Genomic DNA, 20,754 nt, shown 5'->3' with positions numbered 1-20,754 from the left:
CGACCATGTAGCGATGCAGTAGCGATCCTGACCAGGTCAGATCGCTGGTCGGATCGCTGCTGCATCGCTAAGTGTGAAGGTACCCTAAAAGGCTAGGAGTGGATTGGAGATCCACCTGCGCCTGTAAGCTGCACTTGTCTAATGATCAGATCAGCAGATATGTGCGGGGTGTAATACAGCTCACTGAGTGAGCCCACATTACAAGGACAGACACAACCAAGGATGTGTATATATGCCCTTGGTTACAAAGTAGTTAAAATCTAGGGGCACACCAGTGTTTTTGTGTATTTAGCTGGGGATTTCCTTAACGTTAACCCTAGTACTACACTGAACTTGTGCTTATATTAAGCCTTATACAGAGATCTAAATTTATGCCACAGCTTATCTTTCATAAAATTGGATTTGGGATTGGAGAGCAAACCTTAACCTATGACCAAACAATGTTTTGAAATGGAGCCTGCAACTCTATTGGTGGCCTTAGTTATAATATTAGATAAAGGTAGAAAAGTAGAATATAGATCAGAGTGAATCTCAATCTCTGACAGTGGTATTTAAATGAAGCGCTTGCCGATACGCCCATATAAGCTTCTCTTGGATCCCTGTGACTAGATTTTAAGGCACCATTGGGTTACTATGACAGCTAATCGCCTGCCACCTTGTTATTCTTGTAAAGCCCAGCCACAGGCTAAGCTTCATAGGAGACACCAATATTATGGCATTGATGGTTATCATATAAGCAATCAGATCACAGATAACAGTCCCCTTAGTGAATGCACTTCAGGATATAAATGCTGGGAGTTTATCTATTTTTGTATTATGAGTAGAGATGAGCGAACCGGTCCCGGTTCGGCTCGAGTTCGGTTCGCCGAACCGAGGTCTCGTTCGAGTTCGGTTTGTCGAACGTTCGACGAACGGAACTCGAACCGCATAGGAAACAATGGCAGGCATTCACAAACACATAAAAACACCTAGAAAACACCCTCAAAGGTGTCCAAAAGGTGACAAACAACTCACAACACAACACAAACACATGGGAAAGTGACAAGGACATATACTAATGCGAAAACATAAAAGCTAAACAAGGAAAAAGAGGAGGAGACACAGATATAGCCATGGCACGCCCCTCTAAAATCATGTAAAACACCACAAGGTGACTCCAAGCGGAATTCTCCCTTTTTTCCAAAAATTGGGCCACAAACACACACACACCCACCCCTTCTGTGGCAGCACTTGTGCCCCAGTTGTACACTTCACAGCTAGATTTGCATCAAGCACATTCAAAAATACGCCATACTTAACCGTTCCCAGGATGACCCTGGGGTAGGTAGATAAAGTCTTTGCTGAACCATGACTTGTTCATCTTGGCTCCTTTTAAAAAACACAGCAAGCAAGGGTTACTCCAAGCGGAGTCTCCCTTTTTTATCAAAAATTGGGCCCCACACACACCCACCCATTCAGTGGCAGCAGTTGTGCCCAAGTTGTACACTTCACAGCTAGATTTGCATCAAGCACATTCAAAAATACGCCATACTTAACCGTTCCCAGGATGACACCGGGGTAGGTAGATAAAGTCTTTGCTGAACCATGACTTGTTCATCTTGGCTCCTTTTAAAAAACACAGCAAGCAAGGGTTACTCCAAGCGGAGTCTCCCTTTTTTATCAAAAATTGGGCCCCACACACACCCACCCATTCAGTGGCAGCAGTTGTGCCCAAGTTGTACACTTCACAGCTAGATTTGCATCAAGCACATTCAAAAATACGCCATACTTAACCGTCCCCAGCATGACACCGGGGTAGGTAGCAAAGTCTTTCCTGATCCCAGCTCTGTTCATCTTGGCTCCTTTTAAAAAACACAGCAAGCAAGGGTTACTCCAAGCGGAGTCTCCCTTTTTTTCCAAAAATTGGGCTGCACACACACCCACCCATTCAGTGGCAGCACTTGTGCCCCAGTTGTACACTTCACAGGTAGATTTGCATCAAGCACATTCAAAAATACGCCATACTTAACCGTCCCCAGGAGGACACCGGGGTAGGTAGCTAAGTCTTTCCTGATCCCAGCTCTGTTCATCTTGGCTCCTTTTAAAAAACACAGCAAGCAAGGGTTACTCCAAGCAGAGTCTCCTTTTTTTTCAAAAATTGGGCCACACAGACACCCCTTCAGTGGCAGCACTTGTGCCCCAGTTGTACACTTCACAGCTAGATTTGCATCAAGCATATTCCAAAATACGCCATAATTAACCGTCCCCAGCATGACACCGGGGTAGGTAGCAAAGTCTTTCCTGATCCCAGCTATGTGCATCTTGGATCATTTTTAAAAACAATGTAAGCAAGGGTTACTCCAAGCGGAGTCTCCCTTTTTTCCAAAAATTGGGCCACACACACACCCACCCCTTCAGTGGCAGCACTTGTGCCCCAGTTGTACATTTCACAGCTAGATTTGCATCAAGCACATTCAAAAATACGCCATAATTAACCGTCCCCAGCATGACACCGGGGTAGGTAGCAAAGTCTTTCCTGATCCCAGCTCTGTTCATCTTGGCTCCTTTTAAAAAACACAGCAAGCAAGGGTTACTCCAAGCGGAGTCTCCCTTTTTTTCCAAAAATTGGGCCGCACACACACCCACCCATTCAGTGGCAGCACTTGGGCCCCAGTTGTACACTTCACAGCTAGATTTGCATCAAGCACATTTAAAAATACGCCATAATTAACTGTCCCCAGCATGACACCGGGGTAGGTAGCAAAGTCTTTCCTGATCCCAGCTCTGTGCATCTTGGATCATTTTTAAAAACAATGTAAGCAAGGGTTACTCCAAGTGGAGTCTCCCTTTTTTCCAAAAATTGGGCCACACACACACCCACCCCTTCAGTGGCAGCACTTGTGCCCTAGCTGCAAACAGGATGTTTTGATTTGCATCAAGCACATTCCAAATCCACAAGCATTTACTCTCCCCAGGATGACACAGGGGTAGTAAATTCCTTGTGGATCCATGACTTGTTCATTTTGATGAACGTTAGTCTGTCCACATTGTCACTGGACAGACGCGTGCGCTTATCTGTCAGCACACACCCAGCAGCACTGAAGACACGTTCAGAGACAACGCTGGCAGCTGGACACGACAAAATCTCCAAGGCGTAAGTTGAGAGCTCTGGCCATTTTTCAAGATTTGAAGCCCAAAATGAGCAAGGCTCCATTTGCAAAGTCATGGCATCGATGTTCATTTGGAGATACTCCTGTATCATCCTCTCCAGCCATTGACTATGTGTCAGACTTGTTGTCTCTGGTGGCCTTGCAAAGGACGGTCTAAAAAAAATTTGAAAAGATTCTATAAAATTGCTGTTACCAGCACCAGATACAGTCCTACTGGTACGTGTAGACTGTTGAAGATGACGAGACCGTCCCATGTTTGTCAAGTTACAACTGGGAGATTCACTCCCTGCACCTGCACGGTTGTTTGGTGGAAAAGCCGAGCTAAGATCAAGTAACAGCATCTGCTGATACTCCTGCATACGTGCATCCTTTTCTATGGCTGGAATTATGTCACAAAATTTGGACTTGTACCGGGGATCTAATAGTGTGGCAAGCCAGTAGTCATCATCACTTCTAATTTTGACAATACGAGGGTCATGTTGGAGGTAGTGCAGCAAGAAGGCGCTCATATGTCTTGCACGGCCATGCGGACCAAGTCCACGCTGTGTTTGTGGCATAGAGGTGCTAACCGTTCTTTCTTCCTCTGACATCTCCCCCCAACCTCTTTCAACTGAAATTTGACCAAGATCTTCCTCATCCGCTGAGTCTTCCATGTCCATGGACAGTTCGTCCTCCATTTTTTCATGTTCTCCTGCACCTTCCTCAACATCTCGCCTGCTACCATGTGCCCTTGTTGATCCCTGTCCCCCATGGTCCCATGCCTGCCGCGTTGGTGATGATGAACATCTGGACCTTTGTGATGTTGTTGTCCCTTGCGCATATGAATCCACCTGTAGTTCCTCCCCTTCCTGTTGTCCCACCCCCTGACTCCGAATAGTGTTTAGCGTGTGCTCCAGCATGTAAATGACTGGAATTGTCATGCTGATAATGGGATTGTCAGCGCTAAACATATTCGTCGCCATGTCGAAACTGTGCAGAAGGGTGCATAGGTCCTTGATCTGAGACCACTCCATCAGGGTGATCTGCCCCACCTCTGCATCTCGTTGGCCCAGGCTATACGTCATGACTAGAGTTGAGCGCGGTTCGTGGTTCGTGGTTCTCCAGTTCTAGGCTCGAGTGATTTTGGGGCCTGTTCTAGATCGAACTAGAACTCGAGCTTTTTGCAAAAGCTCGATAGTTCTAGAAACGTTCGAGAACGGTTCTAGCAGCAAAAAACAAGCTAAATCATAGCTTGGTTTCTGCTGTAATAGTGTAAGTCACTCTGTGAATCACACTATTATCACATTTCAGTGTATAGTGTGCGTGAACAGCGCCTTCAGATCACTGCTGTTTCTATAATGGCGATCGCCATTTTTTTTTTTTTTTTCTTGTCTTCCTTCCCTAAGCGCGCGCGTCTTGTGGGGCGGGCCAGCATGTCAGCCAATCCCAGACACACACACAGCTAAGTGGACTTTGAGCCAGAGAAGCAACGGCATGTGTGATAGGATGTCCATGTCACATGTCCCTGCATTATAAAACCGGACATTTTCTTCCAGGAGGCCATTATCTGCCTTCTGCGTCTTTGGTGTCAGACATCACTGTCGCAGCTCCGTCCTCCTGAGTCCTATAGCCGATACAGCTGTATGCGCTGCATACACAGCGTTAGACAGCTTAGGGAGAGCACTTTATAGCAGTCCTTTTAAGGGCTCAAACCGGCAGGGTCAGAGAGCCATAGGTGACAGGTCCTGCAAACAGCAACAGCGTCTGTGTAGCCAAGGTCAGGGATTTCCTCCCTGCATTTCACCATTAGGAGGGAATAGAAAGGCAGGCTTCCATTCCTCTACCCAGAGCACCACAATCCTGCCACTGTACCCTCTTGTCCTCTGCACACTCCAACTCATTATAACTAAGCCATTATACTAGCAAACACTCAGTGTACCTACTGGCATCCTATCTGTGGCTATTGGACTTTGCTATAGCCCCACTAGTGCAAAGACATTTGCAGAGCACATCTGCCTGCATTGCACACTCCAACTTTTTTAAACTAAGCAATTTTACTAGCAAACACTCAGTGTACCTAGTGGCATCCTATCTGTGGCTATTAGACTTTGCTATAGTCCCACTAGTGCAAAGACATTTGCAGAGCACGTCTGCCTGCATTGCACACTCCAACTTTTTTAAACTAAGCCATTATACTAGCAAACACTCAGTGTACCTAGTGGCATCCTAAACGTGGCTATTGGACTTTGCTATAGTCCCACTAGTGCAAAGACATTTGCAGAGCACGTCTGCCTGCATTGCACACTCCAACTTTTTTAAACTAAGCAATTTTACTAGCAAACACTCAGTGTACCTAGTGGCATCCTAAACGTGGCTATTGGACTTTGCTATAGTCCCACTAGTGCAAAGACATTAGCAGAGCACGTCTGCCTGCATTGCACACTCCAACTTTTTTAAACTAAGCAATTTTACTAGCAAACACTCAGTGTACCTAGTGGCATCCTAAACGTGGCTATTGTACTTTTGTCTATTCACACTACTGCAAATCTATGTGCAGCACCTCTGCATGACAACCTCCTGCTCTGTTTTTAATAAGCTATAATGATAGCACAAAATACTGCCATTTAGTGGCATCATAGAACTGGCTGTTTTATTCCATTAGTGCCCCACTGGTGACAAGCTATTTCTAGCACCTCTACATCACACCCTCATGCACATTTTGCTACGCTAATGTTATAGCAAACTCATGGAATTCATTGCTGCATTTCATAATTCGGAGGGATAGAAAGTCAGGCTTCCTTTAGCTTTTCCTTCTGTTCATAGACAGCATCTCCAAGACAAATTTCCCCTGCACGTCTAAGTGTGGAGAGGCAGCTAGTGCGCATGCGTGTGCCGATGTACCCCAGCTGCAGCATAATTACAGTGTTTCGCGTAGTGAGTATGCTCAGCCTGACTGTGTTATTCCTGACGCTAAGTCTTCTTTTCGGGATACAGCGCATGCTCCCACACTAAGTGTGAAAAGCCTCTTTGCACAGGTGCTTGCATTCCGTGCCGGGTCTAAGTCCTGTTTTGTGCCTAGACACCATGCTAAAGCTGATAGTCTTTTTTCAGAGACTGTATTTCATGCTACTGAGCATGCTCAGGCACTTCCTGCATCAGAGACTAGGTCCGGTAATGAACTCTTTGGCCCTGGCCCTGATGTGGGGGTCCCATATAGACCACAGGGCATCAGGTGTCCTCCCAAATGGCTTGCAGAGGCCCACACCTATGACTTGTCACCGCATTATTGATGGTCAGACGATGACTGGTGAGGTGTTTGGGTCATGGCAGCCATGAGGTCATCATTGAAGTTGCGTTTCCAAATAGGACGCTAGTTATGCCACTCATGACGTGTCACTCTACTTTTGTCTCCAGGAGGTGCATTGTGGTTCACCCTGGTTTGGGGCGGACCCAGGTTATAAAAGGGGCTGGAGCCAACAAGGAGGTGCGCAGTCTTCTATTATGCTCCGAAAGAGCACACCTCCATGTGTTGAACCCATTGCGGCTTTAGGCCAGAGGTAGGCAGGGATAGGGTGGTGGATGCAGGCCACCACCACAGTTGGTAACGCAGAACGGTTAAGACCAGCTCCTGTCCTAACAGTCCTGCTTGTGCAGCCCAGTGGCATTAACAGGCCTGCTGCTGCTGATGCGCCTGCTGTCCACAGGTGTGGCCCCTACGCACACGGTCAGCGTACTCAATGGCCCCTGTGTTGTTAACAGGGAGTTCCTGGGCTGGGTGGGCATGTGGACCCTGTGACGCTAACAGGGCTCACAGTCTCCAGATCCGAATGGCGTCTAACTCGGTTCAGGCTACTATTAGTTTCATAGCCACACAGCTCTGTATCCTCCACCAAAACTTCAAGTTGCCAACCTCTCCTTTTCCAACTGGGAGCACGGTGGACACTGACTGCTGATGGGGATATATACCTTTCTCTTTCTTTTCTTATTAATTTTCGTTATATAGCGGTCACAGATTATATACCACTTTATCCAAATCTGCCAGTCCCACTGTAACAGATGTTGTTTCTTCAGCAAATGTTACAGTTGCTTAACCACCAAATCCACGGACCAAAACTTTTTTCCCCTTTCCAACACACCTGTTCCCCTTTCCAACAGCATCTGTCCTTTTTCAACTCATTTTGGGATATGACCAAAAGTGCAACTGTGCAGGGACACCGTACTCAACGCCATCTCAGCACAGCAGCCATCCCTCGGTCCCTCCGATGTGGACAAGTAAAAGACCATTTCCTCCTATCCATGACAAAGCGTTGAGATTCACTCTGTGCAGCACTGGTGTTTAGTGGAAAAGTAGATCTAAGATTGCGTACCACATTCTGCAGATACTCCTGTATACGTGCGTCTATTTCTATGGCAGGAATTAGTTTGCCAAATTTTGTCTTGTACCGGGGATCTAACAGTGTGGCAACCCAGTATTCAGGATTACTTCAAATTCATACAATCCGAGGGTTATGTAGGTAGTGCAGCAAGAAGGCGCTCATGTGTCTTGTGCATCCAGGAGGACCAAGTCCTTGGTGTGTTGGTGGCAGAGAGGTGAGAATCGTGCATCTTTCCTCTGCCCTCTACCCACAACCTCGCACAACCGAAATGTGAGCAAGCTCTCACTCATCTGCTGAGTCTTCCATGCCCATCGCCAGTTCGTCCTCCATTTCTTCATGGGCTCCTGCACTTTCATCAACACTTTTTGCTGATACTATGCGCCCTTGTTAATCCCTCTCCCTCACCATGACTGCCGCATAGGTGCCGCTGACCATCTGGACCTCGTAGATCTTGTTATCCCTTCCGCATATGACTCCTCCAGTACTTCCTCCCCTTCCTCTTGTCCCAACACCTGACTCCGAATAATAATTACAGTGTGCTCCATCATGTAGATGACCAGAATTGTCACGCTGAGAATGACATTGCCAGTGCTAAACATCTTCGTCGACATTTGTGAACTGTGTAGCAGGGTGCATAGGTCCTTGATCTGACACCACTCCAGCAGCGTGATCTGCACCACCTCTTGATCAAGTTATCCCAGGCTATATGTCATACCGTATTTCAGCAGGGCTCTGCGGTGCTGCCACACACGCTGCAACATGTGCAGATTCCAATTCCTGCGTGTCGGAACATCGCATTTCCGGCGTTTAACTGCCAGACCCTAAGACTTCTGGAGTGATGAAAGTTGTTGAGCTGCTGTGTGCGCACGATGGAAGTGAGCACATAGCGAGCGTGCACGCTGCACAAGGCCATGTAGGCCGTGATGGTGTTTTAAAAATTGCTGGAGAATCAGATTCAACACGTGAGCCATACAAGGCACGTGTGTCACATTGCCCTGAGGATGGCCCGCAGCCAGGTTTGCATCATTGCCGCACACGGCTGTTAAGTCACCAACGGAGTCCGCTCCGTCAATTTGTACTCCAGTCGCCAGGTGACAACGTGTTCCTTTCATGCATAGTGCTGATGATGGGAGAGGAGTCGATGCCAGCGGCGCAGGTGGACGCAGGTTATGCTCACCCACTGGGCTGCATTACCTTGACAGATGCAGAATCTCTGGCTGAATGTAGCTGGTGGGTATCTCACAGATGAAATACCATCATTCAGCTACAACCAATGTGAAGACACCACACCCTTTTTTATGCCCATCCTGTCTGCAGACCACTGCCAGACAGAGCTATGAACCTCTGGTTAATTTTACCCCCAGTTCAGTTTTATGATTTTGTGTGCTTGTTACCTGACTACTTTTCCTGCTTGCTGTTTATGTACCTTGTTGGCCGATCCGCATTTCACCTCTGCTTGTTTTCTGATTAAGTCCTGGCCGTCCCATTCTGTTCCTGTTCCTCAATTAATGTTTTGACCCTGCCTGACTACTATTCTCTGGAATAGCGGTGTGACTCACATTTCCCATACATTTCAAAGTAAAACTTTGACCGCCTGATGGCATTGAGCTCTGCTGCCAGCATAGTAAGGAGGTGTGTGGTAGTCCTTGTGCGCAGTTGCTTGGAAGGGTGGCCTGACCACACAGGGTTTGCGCCAAGGTGGAGGACCCACACGAGGTTGAAGAGGCAGAAGCAGTGTATTAACTTCTACATACAAAACAAGGATTGAAACAACTCGTGGGGACGGCAAGACTTGTACAGCAGACCCTTCTCCATCTCTCACCATAGTTTGCCAGTGCCCAGTCAGCGACAAGTAACGTCCCTATCCATGCTTACTGGTCCAAGTATCGGTGGTGAAATGCACCTGTTCACACACAGAGTTTCTCAAGGAAGCGGTGATGTTGTGTGCGACATGCTGGTGTAGCGCAGGCACACCTTTCTTAGAGAAGTAGTGGCGACTGGGCATCTGGTACTGGGGCACAGTGACAGACATAAGGTCTCTAAAATCCTGTGTGTCCACCATGCGGAAAGGCAGCATTTCCGTAGCCAAGAGCTTACAGAGGGATAAAGTCAACCTCTTAGCTTTGTCATGGGTCACAGGAAATGGCCTTTTATTTGTCCACATCTGAGGGACAGAGATCTGGCTGCTGTCTGTAGACGGTGTTGAGTAGGGTGTCCATGGAAAAATGCAGGTTTGTGAGGAAAGTGCAGGCGGAGACATGATGTTGCCTTCATCTTGCCTTCAGATCTGTTCATCTTGTATCATTTTTAAAAAACACAGCAAGCAAGGGTTACTCCAAGCGGAGCCTCCCTTTTTTCCAAAAATTGTGCCCCACACACACCCACCCATTCAGTGGCAGCACTTGTGCCCTAGTTGCAAACAGGATGTTTTGATTTGCATCAAGCACATTCCAAATCCACAAGAATTTACTCTCCCCAGGATGACACAGGGGTAGTAAATTCCTTGTGGATCCATGACTTGTTCATTTTGATGAACGTCAGTCTGTCTACATTGTCACTGGACAGACGCGTGCGCTTATCTGTCAGCACACACCCAGCAGCACTGAAGACACGTTCAGAGACAACGCTGGCAGCTGGACACGACAAAATCTTCAAGGCGTAACTGGAGAGCTCTGGACATTTTTCTAGATTTGAAGCCCAAAAGGAGCAAGGCTCCATTTGAAAAGTCATTGCATCGATGTTCATTTGCAGATACTCCTGTATCATCCTCTCCATCCGTTGACTATGTGTCAGACTTGTTGTCTCTGGTGGCCTTGCAAAGGAGGGTCTAAAAAAATTATTAAAAGATTCCATAAAATTGCTGTTACCAGCACCATATCCGGTCCTACTGGTACGGGTAGACTGTTGAAGATGACGAGGCCGTCCCATGTTTGTCAAGTTACAACTGGAAGAATCACTCCCTTCACCTGCACGGTTGTTTGGTGGAAAAGCCGAGCTAAGATCGAGTAACAGCTTCTGCTGATACTCCTGCATACGTGCGTCCCTTTCTATGGGTGGAATTATGTCACAAAATTTGGACTTGTACCGGGGATCTAATAGTGTGGCAAGCTAGTAGTCATCATCACTTCTAATTTTGACAATACGAGGGTCATGTTGGAGGTAGTGCAACAAGAAGGCACTCATGTGTCTTGCGCAGCCATGCGGACCAAGTCCACGCTGTGTTTGTGGCATAGAGGTGCTAACCGTTCTTTCTTCCTCTGACATCTCCCCCCAACCTCTTTCAACTGAAATTTGACCAAGCTCCCCCTCATCTGCTGAGTCTTCCATGTCCATGGATAGTTCGTCCTCCATATCTTCATGTCCTCCTGCACCTTCCTCAACATCTCGCCTGCTACCATGCGCCCTTGTTGATCCCTGTGCCTGCCGCGTTGGTGATGATGAACATCTGGACCTTGGTGATGTTGTTGTGTCTTGCGCATATGAATCCTCCTGTAGTTCCTCCCCTTCCTGTTGTCCCACCCCCTGACTCCGAATAGTGTTTAGCGTGTGCTCCAGCATGTAAATGACTGGAATCGTCATGATGATAATGGCATTGTCAGCGCTAAACATATTCGTCGCCATGTCGAAACTGTGCAGAAGGGTGCATAGGTCCTTGATCTGAGATCACTCCATCAGGGTGATCTGCCCCACCTCTGCATCTCGTTGGCCCAGGCTATACGTCATTACGTATTGCACCATGGCTCTGCGGTGCTGCCACAGTCGCTGTAACATGTGGAGAGTTGAATTCCAGCGTGTCGCCACATCGCATTTCAGGCGATGAACCGGCAGGCCGAAAGACTTCTGGAGCGATGCAAGTCGCTCAGCTGCGGCGCTTGAACGGCGGAAGTGAGCAGACAGTTTTCGTGCCCTGTTCAGAAGGCCATCTAGGCCGGGATAGTGTGTTAAAAATTGCTGGACGACAAGGTTCAACACGTGAGCCATACAAGGTACGTGTGTCACCTTGCCCAGGCGAAGGGCCGCACCCAGGTTTGCAGCATTGTCGCACACGGCCTTACCAGGCTGCAGGTTGAGTGGAGACAACCATTTATTAAACTCGGACCGCAGAGCTGACCACAACTCCTCAGCTGTGTGACTCTTATTCCCAAGACATGTCAAGCTAAAGACCGCCTGATGCCGTTGCGCTTTGCTGCCAGCATAGTAATGAGGGTTGCGTGATTCCTTCTGCGCAGTGAGAACGCTGGTGGCCTGACCAGGCAGGCTTGGGGCGGAGGTGGAGGACCCAGATGAGGTGGAGGATGCAGAAGCAGTGGCGGAACTTGGACAGACAGAGGATTGACACACAAGTCGTGGGGACGGCAAGACTTGTGCAGCAGACCCTTCACCATCTATCACCATAGTTACCCAGTGGCCAGTCAGCGACATGTAACGTCCCTGTCCATGCTTACTGGTCCAAGTATCGGTGGTGAAATGCACCCGTTCACACACAGAGTTTCTCAAGGAAGCGGTGATGTTGTGTGCGACATGCTGGTGTAGCGCGGGCACACCTTTCTTAGAGAAGTAGTGGCGACTAGGCATCTGGTACTGGGGCACAGCGACAGACATAAGGTCTCTAAAATCCTGTGTGTCCACTAGGCGGAAAGGCAGCATTTCGGTAGCCAACAGCTTACAGAGGGATAGAGTCAACCTCTTAGCTTTGTCATGGGTCGCAGGAAGTGGCCTTTTATTTGACCACATCTGAGGGACAGAGATCTGGCTGCTGTGTGTAGACGGTGTTGAGTAGGGTGTCCCTGGAAAAATGCAGGTTTGTGAGGAAAGTGCAGGCGGAGACATGATGTTGCCTTCATCCAACGTTGGTGCTATCGATGTTTGAGAGAGCTGTACACAATCACTTGTTTCCCCTTCCAAACCAACTGACGACCTACCAAGCAAACTGCCTGTTGCGGTTACAGTGGTGGAAGTTGTGGGTGGAAAAACAGGTGTGACAGCTGTCCCCACAGTCCTAGAAGATGACGAGCGCGCGGATGCACTGGAAGGGGCAGGCGGTGGATGGTTGGCTCCGCTAGGCCGCATTGCAGCACGGTGAGCTTCCCACCAGGCCATATGATATTTATTCATGTGACGATTCATGGAAGAAGTTGTCAAACTGCTGAGGTTTTGACCTCTACTAAGATAACCATGCCAAATGTTACAGATCACATAATTAGGGCGATCTTTTTTTATGTCAAAAAAGGACCAGGCTAGGCAAGGCTTAGAGGCCATGCGACCTGTCGATCCACTCCGAATAATGCTCAGAGGCATAGTGGTGGCTGAGGATGCAGTTGTAGACGTGCTACCAGTGCTCCGACTGTGTCCAGGAAGGCGCAAGGTTACTTCGACGTCGGTTGCATCCTCCTCCACCGCCTCTGTTGACCTCCTCGAGTGTCTGACTGTGGGTTGACAGTAGGTGGGATCTAGGACTTCATCATCAATTGTTGTGTTTGCACTCCCCTCCCCCTCAGACCGAGCCTCTTCTTGCCCTGACCGAATATTTAACTTGTCATCCCAATCGGGTATCTGCGTCTCATCTTCATCAGTATGTTCCTCATTGTCTATAACCACAGTTGTTGGAAAGGCAGCATTTTGGTAGCCAACAGTTTGCAGATGATGAAAGTCAACCTCCAAGCCATGTCATGCCCTTCTAAAAGCATGTAAAACACAGCGAGGGGACTCCAACCACAGTCTCCCTCGTTTCCACTAACTGGGCCACACACACCCCTCTTGAATGACATCAGTTGATGCCCCTTTTCAAAATGAAAAAGATGCTTTGCATGAAGCACTCTCAAAAATACGCGTGCCTTTCCCGTCCCCTGGCTGACCCAGGGGAAGAAAAGTCCTCTGAGAGCCATGACTTGTTCATCTTGGTTCTTTTAGAGACACAGCGAGGGGACTCCAACCACAGTCTCCCTCGTTTCCACTAACTGGGCCACACACACCCCACTTGACTGGCATCGGTTGAGCCCCCTTTTGAAAAAGAAAAAGATGCTTTGCATGAAGCACTCTCAAAAATACGCGTGCCTTTCCCGTCCCCTGGCTGACCCAGGGGAAGAAAAGTCCTCTGAGAGCCATGACTTGTTCATCTTGGTTCTTTTAGAGACACAGCGAGGGGACTCCAACCACAGTCTCCCTCGTTTCCACTAACTGGGCCACACACACCCCACTTGACTGGCATCGGTTGAGCCCCCTTTTGAAAAAGAAAAAGATGCTTTGAATGAAGCACTCTCAAAAATACGCGTGCCTTTCCCGTCCCCTGGCTGACCCAGGGGAAGAAAAGTCCTCTGAGAGCCATGACTTGTTCATCTTGGTTCTTTTAGAGACACAGCGAGGGGACTCCAACCACAGTCTCCCTCGTTTCCACTAACTGGGCCACACACACCCCACTTGACTGGCATCGGTTGAGCCCCCTTTTGAAAAAGAAAAAGATGCTTTGCATGAAGCACTCTCAAAAATACGCGTGCCTTTCCCGTCCCCTGGCTGACCCAGGGGAAGAAAAGTCCTCTGAGAGCCATGACTTGTTCATCTTGGTTCTTTTAGAGACACAGCGAGGGGACTCCAACCACAGTCTCCCTCGTTTCCACTAACTGGGCCACACACACCCCACTTGACTGGCATCGGTTGAGCCCCCTTTTGAAAAAGAAAAAGATGCTTTGCATGAAGCACTCTCAAAAATACGCGTGCCTTTCCCGTACCCTGGCTGACCCAGGGGAAGAAAAGTCCTCTGAGAGCCATGACTTGTTCATCTTGGTTCTTTTAGAGACACAGCGAGGGGACTCCAACCACAGTCTCCCTCGTTTCCACTAACTGGGCCACACACACCCCACTTGACTGGAATCGGTTGAGCCCCCTTTTGAAAAAGAAAAAGATGCTTTGCATGAAGCACTCTCAAAAATACGCGTGCCTTTCCCGTCCCCTGGCTGACCCAGGGGAAGAAAAGTCCTCTGAGAGCCATGACTTGTTCATCTTGGTTCTTTTAGAGACACAGCGAGGGGACTCCAACCACAGTCTCCCTCGTTTCCACTAACTGGGCCACACACACCCCACTTGACTGGCATCGGTTGAGCCCCCTTTTGAAAAAGAAAAAGATGCTTTGAATGAAGCACTCTCAAAAATACGCGTGCCTTTCCCGTCCCCTGGCTGACCCAGGGGAAGAAAAGTCCTCTGAGAGCCATGACTTGTTCATCTTGGTTCTTTTAGAGACACAGCGAGGGGATTCCAACCACAGTCTCCCTCGTTTCCACTAACTGGGCCACACACACCCCACTTGACTGGCATCGGTTGAGCCCCCTTTTGAAAAAGAAAAAGATGCTTTGCATGAAGCACTCTCAAAAATACGCGTGCCTTTCCCGTCCCCTGGCTGACCCAGGGGAAGAAAAGTCCTCTGAGAGCCATGACTTGTTCATCTTGGTTCTTTTAGAGACACAGCGAGGGGACTCCAACCACAGTCTCCCTCGTTTCCACTTACTGGGCCACACACACCCCACTTGACTGGCATCGGTTGAGCCCCCTTTTGAAAAAGAAAAAGATGCTTTGCATGAAGCACTCTCAAAAATACGCGTGCCTTTCCCGTACCCTGGCTGACCCAGGTGAAGAAAAGTCCTCTGAGAGCCATGACTTGTTCATCTTGGTTCTTTTAGAGACACAGCGAGGGGACTCCAACCACAGTCTCCCTCGTTTCCACTAACTGGGCCACACACACCCCACTTGACTGGCATCGGTTGAGCCCCCTTTTGAAAAAGAAAAAGATGCTTTGCATGAAGCACTCTCAAAAATACGCGTGCCTTTCCCGTCCCCTGGCTGACCCAGGGGAAGAAAAGTCCTCTTAGAGCCATGACTTGTTCATCTTGGTTCTTTTAGAGACACAGCGAGGGGACTCCAACCACAGTCTCCCTCGTTTCCACTAACTGGGCCACACACACCCCACTTGACTGGCATCGGTTGAGCCCCCTTTTGAAAAAGAAAAAGATGCTTTGCATGAAGCACTCTCAAAAATACGCGTGCCTTTCCCGTCCCCTTGCTGACCCAGGGGAAGAAAAGTCCTCTGAGAGCCATGACTTGTTCATCTTGGTTCTTTTAGAGACACAGCGAGGGGACTCCAACCACAGTCTCCCTCGTTTCCACTAACTGGGCCACACACACCCCACTTGACTGGCATCGGTTGAGCCCCCTTTTGAAAAAGAAAAAGATGCTTTGCATGAAGCACTCTCAAAAATACGCGTGCCTTTCCCGTCCCCTGGCTGACCCAGGGGAAGAAAAGTCCTCTGAGAGCCATGACTTGTTCATCTTGGTTCTTTTAGAGACACAGCGAGGGGACGCCAACCACAGTCTCCCTCGTTTCCACTAACTGGGCCACACACACCCCACTTGACTGGCATCGGTTGAGCCCCCTTTTGAAAAAGAAAAAGATGCTTTGCATGAAGCACTCTCAAAAATACATGTGCCTTTCCCGTCCCCTGGCTGACCCAGGGGAAGAAAAGTCCTCTGAGAGCCATGTCCACATTGTCAGTGGACAGACACGTGTGCTTATCTGCCAGCAGACCCCCAGCAGCACTGAAGACAGGTTCCGAGAGAACGCTGGCTGCAGGACACGACAAGATCCCCAAGACGTACGTGGCGAGCTCAGGCAATTTATCAAGATTGGAAGCCTAAAATGAGCAGGGCTCAAGTTGCACAATAATGGAATCGATGTTTCCTTGCATATACTCATATATCTGTGTGTCCTCCTCTTTTTCCTTGTCCAGCTCTTTTGTTTTCACATGAGTATATGTCCTTGTCACTTTCCCATGTGTTGTGAGTTGTTTGTCACCTTTTGGACACCTTTGAGGGTGTTTTCTAGGTGTTTTTCTGTGTTTGTGATTGCCTGCCATTGTTTCCTATGCAGTTCGAGTTCGGTTCGTCGAACGTTCGACGAGCCGAACTCGAACGGGAGCTCCGTTCGGCGAACCGACCTCGAGCCGAACCGGGACCGGTTCGCTCATCTCTAGTCATGACGTATTGCACCAGGGCTCGGCGATGCTGCCACAGTCGCTGTAACATGTGGAGAGTCGAATTCCAGCGTGTCGCCACATAGCATTTCAGGCGATGAACCGGCAGGCCGAAAGACTTCTGGAGCGATGCAAGTCGCTCAGATGCGGCGGTTGAACGGCGGAAGTGAGCAGACAGTTTTCGTGCCCTGGTAGGAAGGCCATCTAGGCCGGGATAGTGTGTTAAGAATTGCTGGACAACAAGGTTCAACACGTGAGCCATACAAGGCATGTGTGTCACCTTGCCCAGGCGAAGGACCGCACCCAGGTTTTCAGCATTGTCGCACACAGCCTTACCAGGCTGCAGGTTGAGTGGAGACAACCATTTAGTAAACTCGGACCGCAGAGCTGACCACAACTCCTCAGCTGTGTGACTCCTATTCCCAAGACATGTCAAGCGAAAGACCGCCTGATGCCGTTGCGCTCTGCTGCCAGCATAGTAATGAGGGGTGCTTGATTCCTTCTGCGCAGTGAGAACGCTGGTGGCCTGACCAGGCAGGCTTGGGGCGGAGGTGGAGGACCCAGATGAGGTGGAGGAGGCAGAAGCAGTGGCGGAACTTGCACAGACAGAGGATTGACACACAAGTCATGGGGACGGCAAGACTTGTGCAGCAGAACCTTCACCATCTATCACCATAGTTACCCAGTGCCCAGTCAGCGACATTTAACGTCCCTGTCCAGGCTTACTGGTCCAAATATCGGTGGTGAAATGCTTCAGTTGACACATAGAGTTTCTCAAGGAAGCGGTGATGTTGTGTGCGACATGCTGGTGTAGCGCGGGCACACCTTTCTAAGAGAAGTAGTGGCGACTGGGCATCTGGTACTGGGGCACAGCGACAGACATAAGGTCTCTAAAATCCTGTGTGTCCACCAGGCGGAAAGGAAGCATTTCGGTAGCCAAGAGCTTACAGAGGGATAAAGTCAACCTCTTAGCTTTGTCATGGGTCGCAGGAAATGGCCTTTTATTTGTCCACATCTGAGGGACAGAGATCTGGCTGCTGTGTGGAGACTTTGTTGAGTAGGGTGTCCATGGAAAAATGCAGCTTTGTGAGGAAAGTGCAGGCGTTGACATGATGTCGCCTTCATCCAACGTTGGTGCTATCGATGTCTGAGAGAGCTGTACACACGTACTTGTTTCCCCTTCCAAACCAACTGATGACCTACCAAGCAAACTGCCTGTTGCGGTTACAGTGGTGGAAGTTGTGCGTGGAAAATCAGGTGTGACAGCTGTCCCCACAGTCCTAGAAGATGAAGAGAGCGCGGATGCACTGGAAGGGGCAGGCTGTGGATGGTTCGCTCCGCTAGGCCGCATTGCAGCACGGTGAGCTTCCCACTGGGACATATGATATTTATTCATGTGACGATTCATGGAAGAAGTTGTCAAACTGCTGAGGTTTTTCCCTCTACTAACAGAATCACGACAAATTTTACAGATCACATAATTTGCGCGATCTTTTGCTATGTCAAAAAAGGACCAGGCTGGGCAAGGCTTAGAGGGCATGCGACCTGCTGATCCACCCCGACTAGTGCTCAGAGGCACAGTGGTGGCTGAGGATGCAGTTGTACACGTTCTACCAGTGCTCCGACTCTGTCCAGGAAAGCGCAAGGTAACTTCTTAGTCGGTTGCATCCTCCTCCACCGCCTCTGTTGACCTCCTCGAGGGCCTGATTGTGGGTTGACAGTAGGTGGGATCTAGAACTTCCACATCAATTGTTGTGTTTGCACTCCCCTCACCCTCAGACCGAGCCTCTTCTTGCCCTGACCGAAAATTTAAGTTGTCATCCCAATCTGGTATCTGCGTCTCATCGTCATCAGTATGTTCCTCATTGTCTATAACAACAAATGTTTCAGTTTGTGAAAAAGGGTCAACATTATGCTCAGAAACTTGGTCTTCACGGCCTGAATCAGAGTCACAAAGGTTCTGGGCATCACTGCAGACCATTTCCAGGTCTGTACTCACTGTAGCTTGGGAGCAGACCTCTGATTCCCAGGCTATAGTGTGACTGAACAGCTCTGCAGACTCACCCATCTCAGTTCCACCATACTATGCAGGGCGGATGGAGACTTCAGAGCTGGGAGAAAGCAAGTTTGATTGGGATGACAACTCAGAGGACTGGTGTTTTTTGGATGCAGTAGTTGAGGTGGCGGAGAGGGCACTTGTTGGACCACTTGAGATCCATTCAAGTATTTTCCTTTTTTGGCCATCATCTACCTTTGTTCAAGTTGTTCGTGTCCGTAAAAAGGAAGCACATCGGATTGTCAACGGTAAGTAGTAGACATCTTACTTTTGCTGGAAGATTGTCTATCTTCAGCAGATGTTAATGGAGCTTTGCCACCTTCCCCACGGACAAACCCTTTTTTTCCTTTTCCAACACGCCTCTTCCCCTTTCCACCAGCATCTGTCATTTTGCCACTCATGTTGATTGCGACAAGATTGTGCACTTAAAATGTGGTAGTAAAAATTGAGAGGTGGTGTAGATTGCAGCGGTGGTCTAGCTTTATTAACAGCAGAATAAACAACAATAATTATCCCTGACAATGCAACTACGGCCCTTAAACTGGCAGCATAAATTGCTAGTATAATAGCTTAGTAACAATGAGCTTGAGTGTGCAATGCAGGCAGACGTGCTGCAAATATCTTTGCACTAGTGTGACAATACAGAAGTCCAACAGCCACGTTTAGGATGCCACTAAGTTCACTCAGTGTTTGCTAGTATAATGGCTTAGTAAGAATGAGTTTGAGTGTGCAATGCAGGCAGACGTGCTACAAATATCTTTGCACTAGTGGGACAATACAGAAGTCCAACAGCCACGTTTAGGATGCCACTAAGTTCACTCAGTGTTTGCTAGTATAATGGCTTAGTAACAATGAGTTTGAGTGTGCAATGCAGGCAGATGTGCTGCAAATATCTTTGCACTAGTGGGACAATACGGAAGTCCAACAGCCACGTTTAAGATGCCACTAAGTTCACTCAGTATTTGCTAGTATAATGGCTTAGTAAGAATGAGTTTGAGTGTGCAATGCAGGCAGACGTGCTGCAAATATCTTTGCACTAGTGGGACAATACAGAAGTCAAACAGCCACGTTTTGGATGCCACTAAGTTCACTCAGTGTTTGCTAGTATAATGGCTTAGTAAGAATCAGTTTGAGTGTGCAATGCAGGCAGACGTGCTGCAAATATCTTTGCACTAGTGTGACAATACAGAAGTCCAACAGCCACGTTTAGGATGCCACTAAGTTCACTCAGTGTTTGCTAGTATAATGGCTTAGTAACAATGAGTTTGAGTGTGTAATGAAGGCAGACGTGCTGCAAATATCTTTGCACTAGTGGGACAATACAGAAGTCCAACAGCCACGTTTAGGATGCCACTAAGTTCACTCAGTGTTTGCTAGTATAATGGCTTAGCAACAATGAGTTTGAGTGTGCAATGCAGGCAGACGTGCTGCAAATATCTTTGCACTAGTGGGACAATACAGAAGTCCAACAGCCAAGTTTAGGATGCCACTAAGTTCACTCAGTGTTTGCTAGTATAATGGCTTAGTAACAATGAGTTTGAGTGTGCAATGCAGGCAGATGTGCTGCAAATATCTTTGCACTAGTGGGAAAATACAGAAGTCCAACAGCCACGTTTAGGATGCCACTAAGTTCACTCAGTGTTTGTTAGTATAATGGCTTAGTAAGAATGAGTTTGAGTGTGTAATGCAGGCAGACGTGCTGCAAATATCTTTGCACTAGTGGGACAATACAGAAGTCCAACAGCCACGTTTAGGATGACACTAAGTTCACTCAGTGTTTGCTAGTATAATGGCTTAGTAACAATGAGTTTGAGTGTGCAATGCAGGCAGATGTGCTGCAAATATCTTTGCACTAGTGGGAAAATACAGAAGTCCAACAGCCAAGTTTAGGATGCCACTAAGTTCACTCAGTGTTTGCTAGTATAATGGCTTAGTAACAATGAGTTTGAGTGTGCAATGCAGGCAGATGTGCTGCAAATATCTTTGCACTACTGTGACAATAAAGAAGTCCAACAGCCGCGTTTAGGATGCCACTAAGTTCACTCAGTGTTTGCTAGTATAATGGCTTAGTAACAATGAGTTTGAGTGTGCAATGCAGGCAGATGTGCTGCAAATATCTTTGCACTAGTGGGAAAATACAGAAGTCCAACAGCCACGTTTAGGATGCCACTAAGTTC

Source organism: Anomaloglossus baeobatrachus, chromosome 1, assembly GCF_048569485.1.
Source record: "Anomaloglossus baeobatrachus isolate aAnoBae1 chromosome 1, aAnoBae1.hap1, whole genome shotgun sequence".
Classification (NCBI taxonomy): Eukaryota; Metazoa; Chordata; class Amphibia; order Anura; family Aromobatidae; genus Anomaloglossus; species Anomaloglossus baeobatrachus.
Note: the sequence above shows the minus strand (reverse complement) of the source record.